General features: G+C 43.4%; 1 protein-coding gene across 2 annotated transcripts in view; it reads left to right on the forward strand.

The window, feature by feature from the left end:
• The first annotated feature begins 6,657 nt into the window (after positions 1-6,657).
• The window catches only part of LOC124012601 (polypeptide N-acetylgalactosaminyltransferase 4-like), a 43,614-nt gene continuing 29,585 nt past the window's right edge, over positions 6,658-20,686 (forward strand). The window contains exon 1 of one of the 2 annotated variants that reach the window (XM_046326401.1): positions 6,658-7,025. The gene's annotated coding sequence lies outside the window, so the exon portion shown is untranslated. The remainder of the gene's footprint in view (positions 7,026-20,686) is intronic. The other variant, XM_046326400.1, reaches the window with a different exon arrangement.

Below are 20,686 nucleotides of genomic sequence, written 5' to 3' on the forward strand. Positions count from 1 at the left end.
CTTTGCTATATCACATTTATTTTATTTTTACATTTTTATTTAACCTTTATTTAACCAGGCTCTTTGAGATTTGAAATATATTTTTGAAATATATTTTTCAAGAGCGTCCTGGCCAGGATAGGCAGCACCAAGTCATTACACAAACACAGACAGACAACATGAAAAACTACAAGTAATCTAGTAAAAACCATAGAATTCATAAGAGTATAACGAAATCAGCCTCAAAATCCTTCATCAGTGATTTAAAAACACCAACCGGGACAAGTTCTTTAGGGCTAGGGGGCAGTTTCCTGAATTTCTGCCTGACTGACGTGCCCAAAGTAAACTGCCTGTGTCACGCCCTGGTCTAAGTAGTTTGTGTTTTTCTTCATGTATTGGGTCAGGCCAGGGTGTGGCATGGAGTTTTTGTATTGTGGTGTGTTTTGTCTTGGGGTTTTGGTGTGTATGTATTTGGGATTGTAGCTAGTGGGGTTATCTAGCAAAGTCTATGGCTGTCTGGAGTGGTTCTCAATCAGAGGCAGGTGCTTATCGTTGTCTCTGATTGGGAACCATATTTAGGCAGCCATATTCTTTGGTTGCATTGTGGGTGATTGTCCTTAGTGTCTTGACGTCCTTATTCTGTGTTAGTTTGCACCAGTTTAGGCTGTTTCGGTTTTCATTACGTTTATTGTTTTGTTGAGTTTTTGTATTGATTCGTGTTACATTTGTTTTATTAAACATGGATCACAATATACACGCTGCAGTTTGGTCCGACTTTCCTTCACCATATGAAAACCGTGACAGCCTGTTACTCAGGCCCAGAAGCCAGGATATGCATGTAATTGGTATTATTGGATGGAAAACACTCTGAGGTTTCTAAAACTGTTAAAATAATGTCTGAGACTATAACAGAATTGATATGGCAGGCGAAGATCCGAAGAAAATCAGACCAGAATTATAATTTTTTTCAGCTCCCAGGCTCTTATTATCAAAACCTATTGCTTATATATATGTCCGTCACCCAAATTGCAATTCCTATGGCTTCCACTAGATGTCAACAGTCTTCAAGGTTTCAGGCTTCTTTTTTGAAAAACTAAGAAGTATTTTGACTTTTTGTTTCGGAGAGCACCTGAACCAAATCAATCTTTCGGGACGCACTTATGAATTTTCCTTTCCTATTGAACATAGTACTTTCCGTGTGAAATATGATAGTTTATTTACATTTTAGACTACCTGAGGATTAGATAGAAATGTCCTTTGACTTGTTTGGATGAAGTTTACCGGTAGCTTTTTGTACTCCTTTGTCTGCATGTTGAACGAGTGGATTACTGAAATCAATGGTGCCAACTAAACAAACTTTTGGGGATATAAAGAAGGATTTTATTGAACAAAACGACCATTCATGTTATAGCTGGGACCCTTGGGATTGCAAACAGAGGAAGATCTTCAAAGGTAACCTTGTCTGCTTGGGTAATGTAACCAGTGACCTTTCGGACACTGGCCCAATGCTCTAACTGCTAGGCTACCTGCAGCCCTTGATGTTGTTGAAATGCAACAGTGACACTCCATGGTTTTGGGCTTTACTTTCAATTTTCTGCCAATTCAGTTCTCTCTCCTTTACATAAATGGCATATCCTTGAACAATGCTCTACATACCAGGGGTGGATGGTGGGCAGAGATATCGGAGGAAGGGCTTATGGTTATGGCTGGCATAGAATTAATGGAAAGAAAACACTTGAAACACTGGAAATGATGTGTTCGATATGGTTCCATTCATTCCAGCCATTACAACGAGCCCATCCTCCTATGTCTCCGGCCCACCAGCCAACACTGAGACATATACATTGCAGATAGAAGGGGTTCACATGCTTATGAATGGGATTTGAGGAGATGTCCTGGTAAAGCTGTGGAATCTACGGCACGTCAGCTGAGGTGCATGACGGTGGTGTAAGAGTGAAAAGAAGGAAGTACACTCTGGGCTGATAAAAATCTCAGCTGATTCTTCTACTTTGTGACTTGAACTCCCAGATCTGACAATTGTCACACCAGAGAAAGTGTAATATAATGTACATTATAAGATAGCCACTAGATGGCACTGTACACTTTGCTAAATGATGTACCACCAAGCAGTAAATCATGACTGGTCTAATATAGAGCGTTTCATATTGAAATCAATTTGAAGGTCCCAAGATGAGAGAGGTGTTTGATTGATTTTGAACTGTGTTTGACCTGAAACGACCCTCCAGATTATAATAAAATGATAGTCAGACAGTGTACTGTAAGCTAATAGGCTTAATCAGGCCAACCAGAAAAAAGCCCTTCTGGCCTGTTTATTTTATGCATTTATTGCTGGATTATATTATTTACAGATTAGGATCTGAATCAACTTTATTTGTTCTTCATCACGGTCCTTCATGGAATGAGCACAAATGGTTGGTCTTTGCCTACCACTGTCCTGTCATGGATCTCACAGTGGGACCATAGTAGTCAACACATCGTAATACATTTTTTTTAAAGAATGTTTCATTCTAATCAATGAATTGAATGAACATTTGTATTTATTTAGGAACACATGAATAAGCAAACTTTTACAATTCAATTAAACTAATTAAGTATTTGAATTCAGGAATGGTTGAAACATAAGACTGTACAATAATCCCTTTCCTTCAGTAGCTTGAGATTTCAGATCCTATCAGGGAAACGGAACCCCTCTAGTTCCGGCTGGGGGTTCCTGGGAGAGAAAGAAGTGTCAATTGTTTTCAATGGGAAAAAGAGAAGGAGAAAGAGTGGGAAGGGTAGAAAGAGAAAGAGTGAAGGAAAAAGAGAAAGAGAAAGAGTGGGAAGGAGAAAGAAAGGAAAAAGAAAGGAGAAAGGGGGAAGGGTAGAAAGAGAAAGGAAAAAGTGAAGGAGAAAGAGTGGGAAGGGTAGAAAGAGAAAGAGTGAAGGAAAAAGAGTGGGAAGGGTAGAAAGAGAAAGAGTGAAGGAAAAAGAGAGGAGAAAGAGTGGGAAGGGTAAAGAGAAAGAGTGAAGGAAAAGGGAGAAAGAGTGGGAAGGGTAGAAGAGAAAGAGTGAAGGAAAAAGAGAAGGAGAAAGAGTGGGAAGGGTAGAAAGAGAAAGAGTGAAGGAAAAAGAGAAGGAGAAAGAGTGGGAAGGGTAGAAAGAGAAAGAGTGAAGGAAAAAGAGAAGGAGAAAGAGTGGGAAGGGTAGAAAGAGAAAGAGTGAAGGAAAAAGAGAAGGAGAAAGAGTGGGAAGGGTAGAAAGAGAAAGAGTGAAGGGTAAAAGAGAAGGAGAAAAGAGTGGGAAGGGTAGAAAGAGAAAGAGTGAAGGAAAAAGAGAAGGAGAAAGAGTGGGAAGGGTAGAAAGAGAAAGAGTGAAGGAAAAAGAGAAGGAGAAAGAGTGGGAAGGGTAGAAAGAGAAAGAGTGAAGGAAAAAGAGAAGGAGAAAGAGTGGGAAGGGTAGAAAGAGAAAGAGTGAAGGAAAAAGAGAAGGAGAAAGAGTGGGAAGGGTAGAAAGAGAAAGAGTGAAGGAAAAAGAGAAGGAGAAAGAGTGGGAAAAGAGAAAGGTGGGAAGGGTAGAAAGAAAGAGTGAAGGAAAAAGAGAAGGAGAAAGAGTGGGAAGGGTAGAAAGAGAAAGAGTGAAGGAAAAAGAGAAGGAGAAAGAGTGGAAGGGTAGAAAGAGAAAGAGTGAAGGAAAAAGAGAAGGAGAAAGAGTGGGAAGGGTAGAAAGAGAAAGAGTGAAGGAAAAAGAGAAGGAGAAAGAGTGGGAAGGGTAGAAAGAGAAAGAGTGAAGGAAAAAGAGAAGGAGAAAGAGTGGGAAGGGTAGAAAGAGAAAGAGTGAAGGAAAAAGAGAAGGAGAAAGAGTGGGAAGGGTAGAAAGAGAAAGAGTGAAGGAAAAAGAGAAGGAGAAAGAGTGGGAAGGGTAGAAAGAGAAAGAGTGAAGGAAAAAGAGAAGGAGAAAGAGTGGGAAGGGTAGAAAGAGAAAGAGTGAAGGAAAAGAGAAGGAAAAAGAGAAGGAGAAAGAGAAAGAGTGAAGGAAAAAGAGAAGTAGAAAGAGAAAGAAAGAGAAAGAGAAGGAAAAAGAGAAGGAGAAAGAGTGGGAAGGGTAGAAAGAGAAAGAGTGAAGGAAAAAGAGAAGGAAAAAGAGAAGGAGAAAGAGAGTGGGAAAAAGGGTAAGAAAAGAGAAAGAGTGAAGGAAAAAGAGAAGGAGAAAGAGTGGGAAGGGTAGAAAGAGAAAGAGTGAAGGAAAAAGAGAAGGAGAAAGAGTGGGAAGGGTAGAAAGAGAAAGAGTGAAGGAAAAAGAGAAGGAGAAAGAGTGGGAAGGGTAGAAAGAGAAAGAGTGAAGGAAAAAGAGAAGGAGAAAGAGTGGGAAGGGTAGAAAGAGAAAGAGTGAAGGAAAAAGAGAAGGAGAAAGAGTGGGAAGGGTAGAAAGAAAAAGAGGGAAGAAGGAAAAAGAGAAGGAAAAGATTGGGAGAAAGATTGGGAAGGTAGAAAGAGAAAAGAGTGAAGGAAAAAGAGAAGGAGAAAGAGTGGGAAGGGTAGAAAGAGAGAGTGAAGGAAAAAGAGAAGGAGAAAGAGTGGGAAGGGTAGAAAGAGAAAGAGTGAAGGAAAAAGAGAAGGAGAAAGAGTGGGAAGGGTAGAAAGAGAAAGAGTGAAGGAAAAAGAGAAGGAGAAAGAGTGGGAAGGGTAGAAAGAGAAAGAGTGAAGGAAAAAGAGAAGGAGAAAGAGTGGGAAGGGTAGAAAGAGAAAGAGTGAAGGAAAAAGAGGAGGAGAAAGAGTGGGAAGGGTAGAAAGAGAAAGAGTGAAGGAAAAAGAGAAGGGAGGGGAAAGAAAAGTTCCCTGGCAGGCTACCAATAGCCACAGGTGTCATGTTGGTTGGCAGCCTGGCACACTGCTATACCATCCGGGACTGGTCCGGTATGAACAGGACCCGTAGAGGAAAAGACAACAAACCAATCCCTATAAAGTCAAATATGCTGATAGGGAAGGGAGAATTGTGTGCAACTGTGCATAGCATATGCAGACAGGCCCAGATGTTAACCGGTTAATTAATAATTTTAACCGGTTAATTAATAATAATTTGGCAATATTTAGCTGTCATTTGTTTCAAATAGGGAGAGTATGATCCACACCTGTTATCTATTATTGGAATTATAATTATGTTATTACACTGTGACACACGATTCTCTGTTTTGTGATTTATTTAACTTGGGAGTTATTTACAAAAATCATAACTGGCTTCATTGAATATCTTCAGAATTTGCGTCACATATTGCAAAATTCCAGTATCCCATTTCTTATTTGATCAGTGCTAGTCCCTGCACTGAACTAATAACTTTAGCCCATAACTTATTCCACAGCCTGTCATTTCAGATTGGAACCTAAAACCTGTTTTAACTTATGAAACCATAAACCATGTGTTGGCATTGATCCAACATAAGAAACATTCTCTTGACACTGAACTGAGACGGCACTTAAATGTTTCACACAAAACCCTTTTGCTAATAGCCGGCTGACATATCATGAATTTTATCTATTGGAATGTACTTCCTTCCATATTTTCAGTGTTTAGGATTTCAGTGATTTCAGTTTTTCGCTCTTCCTCAATAGCAATAGATGTGAACTGGGATGTGGTCACAAATGTTCTCAAGTCAAATTCATATTATAATTCCTCTTCTTTTACTGTGAGTCAGATTTCCAATGTATTTATTTGACAAATAAACTTAAACCTAAACTGACTGAGAGCTCTGCATAAAACAAATCAGTCAAAATGTAAACACTTTTCCACTTGTTCTTGTGCCATACCTTTGTTATTAGCATTTCAATGCCTATGGAGTCTGTATACACACAGTGTTCTATAGTTTACTGTTGATATCCGCCAGACCTAGGCTGCCCTCGGCAACAAACCCGGTGGGGTTGAAGTCCAGTTATATCCGCCACACCTAGGCTGCCCTCGGCAACAAACCCGGTGGGGTTGAAGTCCAGTTATATCCTCCACACCTAGGCTGCCCTCGGGCAACAAACCCGGTGGGGTTGTTGACCAACAGTTTGTTATAAACTCAAAGACCAAACAGTTATGGTCCAAAGGTTCAGTTAACTCCTCCATTCCCAATCAAATGTAATGGGGGTTTTCCACTTTCTTTTACATTTCTGCATATATGGACCTTTGGTTTATAATATCATATATTTTCAAACATAAGCCCAGACAAAGACACATTAAGAGTTTAGACTGGGACTCGTGAAAATCTCATTGAACAATGCATGCTATCTAACCTGTAAACCACACCTCATCATGGATGGAAAATATCTAATGGAGGTTAAAGAGGTAGGGATTAACGGGTAAAGTGTCACGTAAGGTCAAACACACACACACACACACACACACACACACACACACACACACACACACACACACACACACACACACACACACACACACACACACACACACACACACACACACACACACACACACACACACACGCTTGCAAGCACACGCACATAGAAAATATAAGATGCATTACTTTGTTATTATTTTTGATATTGGAAAAAGTATTACAAGTGAAACATCCTTGTTCATTTTGGAACATTGTATAAAATTCTGTGCTGTCTTTAATATTATTTTTCCACAATGCTTTGGTCACGTGGTTTACTCAGATCAAATCGCCACATTTGCAAACTTCCTAGTGAGTGATCAACAAGGTCCACTTGCTCAGTCAGCACATTTGAATTTCGTGAATAACAAGAGGTTTTAAGGTCCGAAATATTTCCAGCACAAGTACGCATACATGTATTCTCATTTATTACACAGCTTCAAGAATTCATTTGAAATCGAGTGAAAACAAGAGCTGGCAAGATAAATTCCGGAACGGAAAAGTGACAGCACGAGCCTAGCCAGCGCGGCAGACCATCATCAACGTGAAGAGGATGTGGTTGTGTTGAAAGCTGCAGTCTCAGATCGAGCTAGACAGATGCAAACCAGAGGTTGAGTCGGAGACAAAACGCCGAGCAGCTTCCAGGAACACGGAATGTAGTGGACTAGGTAATAAAGTAAGAATGAAGTTAATTTGTACACGTGGCTAATCAGGTGTAATCTGATTAGCAAACGAATACATAGATGAGCTCTGGTCGCCCTGGAGTTCGCTAACTATCAAGTAGGTTAGCTAGCTACAGTAGCTAGCTAGGGTTGCTTGGTCTTTTGCTACAGGAACTTTGTGTTCTTGCCAAACGTGGAAAGTTGGGTGTTTTAGTAAATTTACGTTGGATGTAAATGTCTTGTTCCTGAAGGTTTCGAACGATGGCCATCCAGCTCCCAGTCAGTAACAAGCTAATCTTAGCTAGCTAGCTAACTAGTTGGTAATCTAAACAAAAAGACTCAATATCTGAGATTTAGTAACCAGCTAATTTAGTTGTCTGTCTTGACCGCTGAGTTAGGCGAACCTAATAATAGCTAACCCATGTCAGTCCATGCAAATAACTTTTATACTACTGTTATTTTGTAACAAACAGTTGGTAACGACAACAACTACATGCATTGGTTTTTAGCTCGAGTTTATATTCCCTGATTTAACATGGTTATATGTTCATTCTAAAGGTGCAATGCTTTTAAACCCTTCGCAGTCCCAAGTTGAGTTACTCTAGTTCACTATCACAGTAAGCCTCATCTTCTTTAAACTGAAGGTGATCTCTAGATGCTGCAGTTTCACCATTCTCAGCATATTTGCATTACAGTGATACATGTTTCTCTATTGTCTATAATTAAAACCTGTCAAGTTTCATGAACTAGATATGATTTATTTGCACTCTGTTGGAACAAAATGTAGGCCTTATGCTGAAGATGTAGAGATGTAGCTGGACCTTTAGCCATCTACTGACACGCCCACTTCTGCTCGCTCCGCTGCATCCAGACCACAACCTAAACATCAGGGAAAACAAGCACTTTGCCAAACTTTTCCCCAAAGTCTTTGAAACGGAATCTGTCAACATACAAGGAGACATCGGCTATTTTCATTTGCCAGTTTGGGCTAACATCAGACAAGATGCATCAAGTCCATTTGAAGAGAAAGTAAAGCTGAACGACAAGCTTTCACTGTAGGCTTTAGACAATTTCCGTCAGTGTAACGGAGGTATGTGGAAGACATGTTATAGCCTAACTTCATTTATCAACCCCTTGATCCAGTTCATATGGTCGGCCGGTCGGACTTACTATAGTGTTTACGCTCAGTGTAATCACTGAAGAGTTGTTATTGTCGTCGAGAGAGCTTTTTCTGTGCCACATGTTTACAGGGAGTATAGGCCTGTTGGCTCTTGTAGTTCGAGCTGGCCAGCTGTTCGTCTCTAGTGTATCGTTCAGTGAAATGCCGGGGGAAATTTCCCGTAGGTACAGGTCAAGGGTCAGCATCCCCATTTCCAACCTTAACCATTAGTGATGGAAATGCAAAACTGACCCAAGATCAGCATCTGCTAGAGAAACTCCAAACTACACTATTCAGTGAGATCAATGACATCATAGTTGAATACCAAATGTACTAGCACATATTTTGCGGTTTTTCAGTGCTGAATGTTTAACAGCGAGTAAACGCTCACATATTGTCCCTCATATTTCATGTTGGCCCACTGTTCATCTGCGGTGTACCATTCAGCGACACTGATAAAATGTACTCGCACACATTTTCCCAGTTACAGTGAGTGTTGTCAGTGCAATGTGTTTGACTGGTCTCTGAGATGGATGTCACAGTGAAAGCAGCAGCCCTGTTCTGCGTTTGTACTTTAATACGACCATTGTTGATTGACTGTAGCTCTTTGTCAGTGTCGGGTGTTTTTCTTCCTCTTCGGTTGCAGAGGAAGACATTGGCAACGCTCCCATGTCCATACTAACGTAACTACTTTTAGAATGCCTGCCAAATACATTCCAGTGACAATGTGTTTCCCCTACGATTGTTTTCAGCGGTGGTGGTAAGGGTAAGTGGGGGAGAGAGCATTGCTACTAGTGTTAGGGCAATGACGTGCTGGCTGTTCCCATAGACTTCCAGTCATTTAGCCAACGACTATCCATTTAAAAGCTTGTCTCACCAGAAATACATACATACATGCATACAGTAATACAGTACCAGTCAAGTTTGGACACACTTACTCATTCAATGATTTCTTTATTTTAACCATTTTCTACATTGTAGAATAATAGTGAAGACATCAACACGATGAAATGACACATGGAAAGTGTGTAATAACACACCAAAAAAGTGTGAAATAGATCCAAATATAATGTATATTTGAGATTCTTCATAGTAAAACTCTTATAGTAAAACACCATCCTACCGTGACATGTACACAGTGAGAGGGATCCTGCCGTGACATGTACACAGTGAGAGGGATCCTGCCGTTACATGTACACAGTGAGAGGGATCCTACCGTTACATGTACACAGAGCTGTGAAAAAGTACTTGCCACCTTTCTGATATTCTCTACTTTATATGTTTGATACTGAATGTTACCAGATCTTCAACCAAAACCCAATATTAGATACAGGTAACCTGAGTTTACAAATAACAAAAAAATATATATTTATTTAATATACAAAGTTATGCAACACCCAATTTCCCTGTGTGAATAAGTAATTTCCCCCTTACACTCAATAACTGGTTGTGCCACCTTTCGCTGCAATGACTCCAACCAGATACTTCCTGTAGTTGTTGATCAGTCTCTCACATTGCTGTGGAGACATTTTGTCCCTAAACCATCACACTACCACCAGCATGCATCACCGTTGGTATAAGGTTCTTACTGTGGAATGCATGGTGGTGGTAGTGTGATGGTTTGGAGATGCTTTGCTGCCTCAGGACCTGGACAACCTGCCTTAATAGAAGGAACCATGAATTCTGCTCTGTATCAGATAATTCTCCAGGAGAATGTCAGGCCATCTGTCTGAGCTGAAGCACAGCTGGGTCATGCAGCAAGACAATGATCCCAAACACACAATCAAGTCTACTTGAAAATGTCTAAACAGGAACGTTTTAAGTTTTGGAATGGCCTAGTTAAAGTCAGGACCTAATCCCAATTGTGATGTTGTGTCAGGACTTTAAACAAGCTGTTCATGCTTGAACGCCCACAAATGTCGCTGAGTGAAAGCAGTTCTGCACGGAAGGGTGGGCTGAAAGTCCTCCACAGTGAGAGACTGACCAACAACTACAGGAAGCGTGTGGTTGGAGTCATTGCAGCTAAAGGTGGTGGCAATGACTTTTTCACACAGGGGCATTGGGTGTTGCATAACATTGTTTATGAAACAAATGAAATAAGTACTATATTAGGTTTTGGTTGAAGACCTTCATTTAACATTCAGTATAAAAAATATGCTAAGTTAGAAAGGGGGCAAATACATTTTCACAGCACTGTGTACAGGCCTGCAGTCCACATCCAGTGTTCTGCAGAGGTGTAGCCTAAATAGTGCAAATGCAATATAGTGCAGTTACTATTACAGGTCATTGACGCCAAGGTGCAGTGTTCGGCCCATATGTAAATTATCTCTATTCCAGCACACAAAGTGACATAGGATCATGGCTGGATGTAAATCCTTCAGATGGCTACAGCTAAACCTTCTAGCCTACTGTACCTACTGTCTCTCTAGCCTACTGTACAGCTAGTCTCTCTAGCCTACTGTACAGCTAGTCTCTCTAGCCTACTGTACCTACTGTCTCTCTAGTCTACTGTACAGCTAGTCTCTCTAGCCTACTGTACCTACTGTCTCTCTAGTCTACTGTACAGCTAGTCTCTCTAGCCTACTGTACCTACTGTCTCTCTAGCCTACTGTACAGCTAGTCTTTAGTCTCTCTAGCCTACTGTACAGCTAGTCTCTCTAGCCTACTGTACCTACTGTCTCTCTAGCCTACTGTACAGCTAGTCTCTAGCCTACTGTACAGCCAGTCTCTAGTCTCTATAGCCTACTGTACAGCTAGTCTCTCTAGCCTACTGTACCTACTGTCTCTCTAGGCTACTGTACAGCCAGTCTCTAGTCTCTAGCTTACTGTACAGCTAGTCTCTCTAGCCTACTGTACAGCTAGTCTTTAGTCTCTCTAGCCTACTGTACAGCTAGTCTCTCTAGCCTACTGTACCTACTGTCTCTCTAGCCTACTGTACAGCTAGTCTCTCTAGCCTACTGTACAGCTAGTCTTTAGTCTCTCTAGCCTACTGTACAGCTAGTCTCTCTAGCCTACTGTACCTACTGTCTCTCTAGCCTACTGTACAGCTAGTCTCTCTAGCCTACTGTACAGTTAGTCTCTAGTCACTCTAGCCTACTGTACAGCTAGTCTCTCTAGCCTACTGTACAGCTAGTCTCTCTAGCCTCCTGTATAGCTAGTCTCTAGTCTCTCTAGCCTACTGTACAGCTAGTCTCTAGTCTCTCTAGCCTACCGTACAGCTAAACTCTCTAGTCTCTCTAGTCTACCGTACAGCTAGTCTCTCTAGCCTACCGTACAGCTAGTCTCTCTAGCCTACCGTACAGCTAGTCTCTCTAGCCTACCGTACAGCTAGTCTCTCTAGTTTCTATAGCCTACCGTACAGCTAAACTCTCTACTCTCTATAGCCTACTGTACAGCTGGTCTCTATAGTCTACCGTACAGCTAAACTCTCTAGTCTCTCTAGCCTACCGTACAGCTAAACTCTCTAGTCTCTATAGCCTACCGTACAGCTAAACTCTCTAGTCTCTATAGCCTACCGTACAGCTAGTCTCTCTAGTCTCTATAGCCTACCGTACAGCTAGTCTCTATAGCCTACCGTACAGCTAAACTCTCTAGTCTCTATAGCCTACCGTACAGCTAGTCTCTCTAGCCTACCGTACAGCTAGTCTCTCTAGCCTACCATACAGCTAGTCTCTCTAGTCTACCGTACAGCTAGTCTCTCTAGTTTCTATAGCCTACCGTACAGCTAAACTCTCTACTCTCTATAGCCTACTGTACAGCTAGTCTCTATAGTCTACCGTACAGCTAAACTCTAGTCTCTCTAGCCTACCGTACAGCTAAACTCTCTAGTCTCTATAGCCTACCGTACAGCTAGTCTCTCTAGTTTCTATAGCCTACCGTACAGCTAAACTCTCTACTCTCTATAGCCTACTGTACAGCTAGTCTCTATAGTCTACCGTACAGCTAAACTCTCTAGTCTCTCTAGCCTACCGTGCAGCTAAACTCTCTAGTCTCTATAGCCTACCGTACAGCTAAACTGTCTAGTCTCTATAGCCTACCGTACAGCTAAACTCTCTAGTCTCTATAGCCTACCGTACAGCTAGTCTCTCTAGTCTCTATAGCCTACCGTACAGCTAGTCTCTATAGCCTACCGTACAGCTAAACTCTCTAGTCTCTATAGCCTACCGTACAGCTAGTCTCTCTAGCCTACTGTACAGTTAGTCTCTAGTCACTCTAGCCTACTGTACAGCTAGTCTCTCTAGTTTCTATAGCCTACCGTACAGCTAAACTCTCTACTCTCTATAGCCTACTGTACAGCTAGTCTCTATAGTCTACCGTACAGCTAAACTCTAGTCTCTCTAGCCTACCGTACAGCTAAACTCTCTAGTCTCTATAGCCTACCGTACAGCTAGTCTCTCTAGTCTACCGTACAGCTAGTCTCTATTGCCTATTTTACAGCTAGTCTCTATAGTCTACCGTACCGCTAGTCTCTATATCCTACCGTACAGCTAGTCTCTCTAGTCTCTATAGCCTACTGTACAGCTAAACTCTCTAGTCTCTCTATAGCCTACCGTACAGCTAGTCTCTCTAGCCTACCGTACAGCTAGTCTCTCTAGCCTACCGTACAGCTAGTCTCTCTAGCCTACCGTACAGCTAGTCTCTCTAGCCTACCGTACAGCTAGTCTCTCTAGTCTACCGTACAGCTAGTCTCTCTAGCCTACCGTACAGCTAGTCTCTATAGCCTACCGTACAGCTAGTCTCTATAGCCTACCGTACAGCTAGTCTCTATAGCCTACCGTACAGCTAGTCTCTAGTCTCTATAGCCTACTGTACAGCTAGTCTCTCTAGTCTCTATAGCCTACCGTACAGCTAGTCTCTATAGCCAACCGTACAGCTAGTCTCTATAGCTTACCATACAGCTAGTCTCTCTAGTCTCTATAGCCTACCGTACAGCTAGTCTCTATAGCCTACCGTACAGCTAGTCTCTCTAGTCTCTATAGCCTACCATACAGCTAGTCTCTCTAGTCTCTCTAGCCTACCGTACAGCTAGTCTCTATAGCCTACCGTAGAGCTAGTCTCTCTAGCCTACCGTACAGCTAGTCTCTCTAGCCTACCGTACAGCTAGTCTCTCTAGCCTACCGTACAGCTAGTCTCTCTAGCCTACCGTACAGCTAGTCTCTATAGCCTACCGTACAGCTAGTCTCTCTAGCCCACTGTACCTACTGTCTCTCTAGTCTCTATAGCCTACCGTACAGCTAGTCTCTCTAGTCTCTATAGCCTACCGTACAGCTAGTCTCTCTAGTCTCTATAGCCTACCATACAGCTAGTCTCTATAGCCTACCGTACAGCTAGTCTCTCTAGTCTCTATAGCCTACCGTACAGCTAAACTGTCTAGTCTCTATAGCCTACCGTACAGCTAAACTCTCTAGTCTCTATAGCCTACCGTACAGCTAGTCTCTCTAGCCTACTGTACAGTTAGTCTCTAGTCACTCTAGCCTACTGTACAGCTAGTCTCTCTAGCCTCCTGTACAGCTAGTCTCTCTAGCCTCCTGTATAGCTAGTCTCTAGTCTCTCTAGCCTACTGTACAGCTAGTCTCTAGTCTCTCTAGCCTACCGTACAGCTAAACTCTCTAGTCTCTCTAGCCTACCGTACAGCTAAACTCTCTAGTCTCTCTAGCCTGCCGTACAGCTAGTCTCTATAGCCTACCGTACAGCTAGTCTCTCTAGCCTACCGTACAGCTAGTCTCTCTAGCCTACCATACAGCTAGTCTCTCTAGTCTACCGTACAGCTAGTCTCTCTAGTTTCTATAGCCTACCGTACAGCTAAACTCTCTACTCTCTATAGCCTACTGTACAGCTAGTCTCTATAGTCTACCGTACAGCTAAACTCTCTAGTCTCTCTAGCCTACCGTACAGCTAAACTCTCTAGTCTCTATAGCCTACCGTACAGCTAGTCTCTATAGCCTACCGTACAGCTAGTCTCTCTAGTCTCTATAGCCTACCGTACAGCTAGTCTCTATAGCCTACCGTACAGCTAGTCTCTCTAGCCTACTGTACCTACTGTCTCTCTAGTCTCTATAGCCTACCGTACAGCTAGTCTCTATAGCCTACCGTACAGCTAGTCTCTATAGCCTACCGTACAGCTAGTCTCTCTAGTCTCTATAGCCTACCGTACAGCTAGTCTCTCTAGTCTCTATAGCCTACCGTACAGCTAGTCTCTCTAGTCTCTATAGCCTACCGTACAGCTAGTCTCTATAGTCTACCGTACAGCTAGTCTCTCTAGTCTCTATAGCCTACCGTACAGCTAAACTGTCTAGTCTCTATAGCCTACCGTACAGCTAAACTCTCTAGTCTCTATAGCCTACCGTACAGCTAGTCTCTCTAGTCTCTATAGCCTACCGTACAGCTAGTCTCTATAGCCTACCGTACAGCTAAACTCTCTAGTCTCTATAGCCTACCGTACAGCTAGTCTCTCTAGCCTACTGTACAGTTAGTCTCTAGTCACTCTAGCCTACTGTACAGCTAGTCTCTCTAGCCTCCTGTACAGCTAGTCTCTCTAGCCTCCTGTATAGCTAGTCTCTAGTCTCTCTAGCCTACTGTACAGCTAGTCTCTAGTCTCTCTAGCCTACCGTACAGCTAAACTCTCTAGTCTCTCTAGCCTGCCGTACAGCTAGTCTCTCTAGCCTACCGTACAGCTAGTCTCTCTAGCCTACCGTACAGCTAGTCTCTCTAGCCTACCATACAGCTAGTCTCTCTAGTCTACCGTACAGCTAGTCTCTCTAGTTTCTATAGCCTACCATACAGCTAAACTCTCTAGCCTACTGTACAGCTAGTCTCTATAGTCTCTACAGCTATAGTCTACCAGCTAAACTCTCTAGTCTCTATAGCCTACCGCAGCTAGTCTCTCTAGTTTCTATAGCCTACCGTAGCTAGCCTCTCTAGTCTCTATAGCCTACCGTACAGCTAAACTCTCTAGTCTCTCTAGCCTACCGTACAGCTAAACTCTCTAGTCTCTATAGCCTACCGTACAGCTAAACTCTCTAGTCTCTATAGCCTACCGTACAGCTAGTCTCTCTAGTCTCTATAGCCTACCGTACAGCTAGTCTCTATAGCCTACCGTACAGCTAAACTCTCTAGTCTCTATAGCCTACCGTACAGCTAGCCTACCGTACAGCTAAACTCTCTAGTCTCTATAGCTAGTCTCTATAGCCTACAGCTCTCTAGTCTCTATAGCCTACCGTACTAGTCTCTCTAGCCTACCGTACAGCTAGTCTTTATTGCCTATTTTACAGCTAGTCTCTATAGCCTACCGTACAGCTAGTCTCTCTAGCCTACCGTACAGCTAGTCTTTATTGCCTATTTTACAGCTAGTCTCTATAGCCTACCGTACAGCTAGTCTCTCTAGTCTCTATAGCCTACCGTACAGCTAGTCTCTAGTCCGTCAGCTAGTCTCTCTAGTCTCTATAGCCTACCGTACAGCTAGTCTCTATAGCCTACCGTACAGCTAGTCTCTATACTGTACCTACTGTCTAGTCTCTATAGCCTACCGTACAGCTAGTCTCTATAGCCTACCGCTAGTCTCTATAGCCTACCGTACAGCTAGTCTCTATCTCTAGCCTACCGTACAGCTAGTCTCTATAGCCTACCGTACAGCTAGTAGTCTCTATAGCCTACCGTACAGCTAGTCTCTCTAGTCTCTATAGCCTACCGTACAGCTAGTCTCTCTAGTCTCTATAGCCTACCGTACAGCTAGTCTCTATAGCTACCGCCAGCTAAACTCTCTCTAGTCTCTATAGCCTACCGTACAGCTAGTCTCTCTAGTCTCTATAGCCTACCGTACAGCTAAACTCTCTAGTCTCTATAGCCTACCGTACAGCTAAACTCTCTAGTCTCTATAGCCTACCGTACAGCTAGTCTCTCTCTAGCCTACTATAGCCTACCGTACAGCTAGTCTCTAGCCTTAGTCTAGCCGTACAGCTAGTCTCTCTAGCCTCCTGTACAGCTAGCCTAGCCTCCTGTATACTAGTCTCTAGTCTCTCTAGCCTACTGTACAGCTAGTCTCTATCTCTCTAGCCTACCGTACAGCTAAACTCTCTAGTAGCCTGCCGTACAGCTAGTCTCTCTAGCCTACCGTACAGCTAGTCTCTCTCTAGTCTCTCTAGCCTACCATACAGCTAGTCTCTCTAGTCTACCGTACAGCTAGTCTCTCTAGTTTCTATAGCCTACCATACAGCTAAACTCTCTATAGCCTACTGTACAGCTAGTCTCTATAGTCTACCGTACAGCTAAACTCTAGTCTCTCTAGCCTACCGTACAGCTAAACTCTAGTCTCTATAGCCTACCGTACAGCTAGTCTCTCTAGTTTCTATAGCCTACCGTACAGCTAAACTCTCTACTCTCTAGCCTACTGTACAGCTAGTCTCTATAGTCTACCGTACAGCTAAACTAGTCTCTCTAGCCTACCGTACAGCTAAACTCTCTAGTCTCTATAGCCTACCGTACAGCTAAACTCTCTAGTCTCTATAGCCTACCGTACAGCTAGTCTCTCTAGTCTCTATAGCCTACCTCTATAGCCTACAGCTAAACTCTCTAGTCTCTATAGCCTACCGCTAGTCTCTATAGCCTACCGTACAGCTCTCTAGTCTCTATAGCCTACCGTACAGCTAGTCTCTAGCCTACCGTACAGCTAGTCTTTATTGCCTATTTTACAGCTAGTCTCTATAGCCTACCGTACCGCTAGTCTCTATATCCTACCGTACAGCTAGTCTCTCTAGTCTCTATAGCCTACCGTACAGCTAGTCTCTCTAGCCTACCGTACAGCTAGTCTCTCTAGCCTACCGTACAGCTAGTCTCTATAGCCTACCGTACAGCTAGTCTCTCTAGTCTCTAGCCTAGCAGCTAGTCTCTCTAGCCTACCGTACAGCTAGTCTCTCTAGCCTACCGTACAGCTAGTCTCTCTAGCCTACCGCCTAGTCTCTATAGCCTACCGTAGCTAGTCTCTCTAGCCTACCGTACAGCTAGTCTCTAGTCTAGCCTACCGTACAGCTAGTCTCTCCTACCGTACAGCTAGTCTCTAGCCTACCGTACAGCTAGTCTCTACTCTATAGCCTACCGTACTAGTCTCTCTAGTCTCTATAGCCTACCGTACAGCTAGTCTCTCTAGTCTCTATAGTCTCTATAGCCTACCGTACAGCTAGTCTCTATAGCCTACCGTACAGCTAGTCTCTATAGCCTACCGTACAGCTAGTCTCTCTAGTCCTAGCCTACCGTACAGCTAGTCTCTATAGCCTACCGTACAGCTAGTCTCTCTAGTCTCTACCGTAGCTAGTCTCTAGCCTACCGTACAGCTAGTCTCTAGTCTATAGCCTACCGTACAGCTAGTCTCTATAGCCTACCGTCAGCTATCTCTCTAGCCTACCTACCGTACAGCTAGTCTCTATAGCCTACTCTAGTCTAGCTCTACCGTACAGCTAGTCTCTCTAGCCTACCGTACAGCTAGTCTCTATAGCCTACCGTACAGCTAGTCTCTCTAGCCTACTCTAGTCTCTATAGCCTACCGTACAGCTAGTCTCTATAGCCTACCGCTAGTCTCTAGCCTAGTCTCTCTCTAGTCTCTATAGCCTCTATAGCCTACCGTACAGCTAGTAGTCTCTATAGCCTACCGTAGTCTCTATAGCCTACCGTACAGCTAGTCTCTCTAGTCCTATAGCCTACCGTACAGCTAGTCTCTCTAGTCTCTATAGCCTACCGTACAGCTAGTCTCTATAGCCTACCGTACAGCTAGTCTCTCTAGTCTCTATAGCCTACCGTACAGCTAGTCTCTATAGCCTACCGTACAGCTAGTCTCTCTAGTCTCTATAGCCTACCGTACAGCTAGTCTCTATAGCCTACCGTACAGCTAGTCTCTATAGCCTACCGTACAGCTAGTCTCTATAGCCTACCGTACAGCTAGTCTCTATAGCCTACCGTACAGCTAGTCTCTCTAGTCTCTATAGCCTACCGTACAGCTAGTCTCTATAGCCTACCGTACAGCCTACCTACCGTACAGCTAGTCTCTCTAGTCTCTATAGCCTACCGTACAGCTAGTCTCTATAGCCTACCGTACAGCTAGTCTCTATAGCCTACCGTACAGCTAGTCTCTCTAGTCTCTATAGTCTACCGTACAGCTAGTCTCTATAGCCTACCGTACAGCTAGTCTCTCTAGTCTCTATAGCCTACCGTACAGCTAGTCTCTATAGCCTACCGTACAGCTAGTCTCTCTAGTCTCTATAGCCTACCGTACAGCTAGTCTCTATAGCCTACCGTACAGCTATAGCCTACCGTACAGCTAGTCTCTAGCTAGCTAGTCTCTATAGCCTACCGTACAGCTAGTCTCTCTAGTCTCTCTATAGCCTACCGTACAGCTAGTCTCTATAGCCTACCGTACAGCTAGTCTCTATAGCCTACCTCTAGTCTCTAGTCTCTCTAGCCTACCGTACAGCTAGTCTCTCTATAGCCTCTCCGCCTACTGTACAGCTAAACTCTCTCTATAGCCTACCGTACAGCTAGTCTCTCTAGTCTCTATAGCCTACCGTACAGCTAGTCTCTATAGCCTACCGTACAGCTAGTCTCTCTAGCCTACTGTACAGCTAAACTCTAGTCTCTATAGCCTACCGTACAGCTAGTCTCTCTAGTCTCTATAGCCTACCGTACAGCTAGTCTCTATAGCCTACTGTAACAACAGTAAAGCAGTGATCTGCTCTGTCGTCAGTCAGACCTTTAAGATTAAACACTGCTTTCCAGACTCCCTTGAAAACCCCCTCTGACAGAAGATGCTAGATCAGGTGGCATCTAGATTAGTGATAGAGTAGCAATGGGGCAGTGTAGCCAGCCATGGATCCAAAGCCTCCTGTAGCTGGTGGCTTAGGTCTACTTGTTTTGGATTCTGCAGAGCTCACACAGTCTTACCTCAAAGAGGAGGTAGAAATTCTCCCTAAACCTTCTGTCAGACTCTGCTGGTGCAAATCCCTCCCTATCCAGCCCCACCAAGGGCTATCCGATTTAATGGGAGGAAGATGTGATGGACGTCTAATATAAAGGAGGTTTTGTTTAGTGGCGTTCTCCATTTTGTAACCCCAGGCCTCGGAGTCCCTTGGCCAATGACCAGAGCATTGAGTGTGAAAGAGGCATGCCCTGCTAACATCTTGAAGGACTGAAATGGAGACCCCTGCTTAGTGACTCAACAATGCTGCAGCACACACCATTCTTAGTCTCCTCAGACCTGAACCTGACAGTTTCATGGTGCGTTGTGTATGTATACATCTATATAGGGTGACATCCTCGCTGACACCCTCAGTGTCCCTGTCATGATCATTGATTCTTTTTTTATTCTAGAGTTAAATTGATTTTATAGCAGTAAAGCAGTGTATTCTGGATTATGGAAAAATGTCAATGGTACAGTAGGAAGCTGGAGTGTGTGTGTGGACAGAACACCTCATCGGGTGTATCTTCGGAGTGGAAAGACACAGAGTGGATCAAAGTTACATTCTGAAGCCTCAGTCTGTCAGTCACTGTTGAAGTGCGTATCGCTCCCTGCTGAATTATTAATGCTGCGATTACACTCAATGTCAGCAGTGATGATAGAGAGGTGGGTTTAGCAGTGTCTGCCCTCTTTGATTTGCCTCTGGTCTGCCTGTCTTCTGAGCTGAGCTGTCTGTCTCTAAGCCTGTGTGTTAACACCAGGAGAAGTCTGTCTCTAAGCCTGTGTGTTAACACCAGGAGAAGTCTGTCTCTAAGCCTGTGTGTTAACACCAGGAGAAGTCTGTCTCTAAGCCTGTGTGTTAACACCAGGAGAAGTCTGTCTCTAAGCCTGTGTGTTAACACCAGGAGAAGTCTGTCTCTAAGCCTGTGTGTTAACACCAGGAGAAGTCTGTCTCTAAGCCTGTGTGTTAACACCAGGAGAAGTCTGTCTCTAAGCCTGTGTGTTAACACCAGGAGAAGTCTGTCTCTAAGCCTGTGTGTTAACACCAGGAGAAGTCTGTCTCTAAGCCTGTGTGTTAACACCAGGAGAAGTCTGTCTCTAAGCCTGTGTGTTAACACCAGGAGAAGTCTGTCTCTAAGCCTGTGTGTTAACACCAGGAGAAGTCTGTCTCTAAGCCTGTGTTAACACCAGGAGAAGTCTGTCTCTAAGCCTGTGTGTTAACACCAGGAGAAGTCTGTCTCTAAGCCTGTGTGTTAACACCAGGAGAAGTCTGTCTCTAAGCCTGTGTGTTAACACCAGGAGAAGTCTGTCTCTAAGCCTGTGTGTTAACACTAAAAGAACAGTAGAACAACCTTAGGCTTAGACTGTTTCCTAAACATATTGTCTCAGAGAACCTTGACTATTTAGTACACTCTTAGAGAAAGAGAAAAATGATTCTGAAAGGTTTCTCCGGCTGTCCCTATGGGATAATTATTTGAAGAACCATTTTTTAGATTCCATATAGAACCTTCTGTGAAAAGTAATTCAATGGTTTTCCCTTGGGGACAGAAGAATGACCCGTTAGGTTCTGAATAGAA

Source organism: Oncorhynchus gorbuscha, linkage group LG24 (genome assembly GCF_021184085.1).
Source record: "Oncorhynchus gorbuscha isolate QuinsamMale2020 ecotype Even-year linkage group LG24, OgorEven_v1.0, whole genome shotgun sequence".
NCBI lineage: Eukaryota > Metazoa > Chordata > Actinopteri > Salmoniformes > Salmonidae > Oncorhynchus > Oncorhynchus gorbuscha.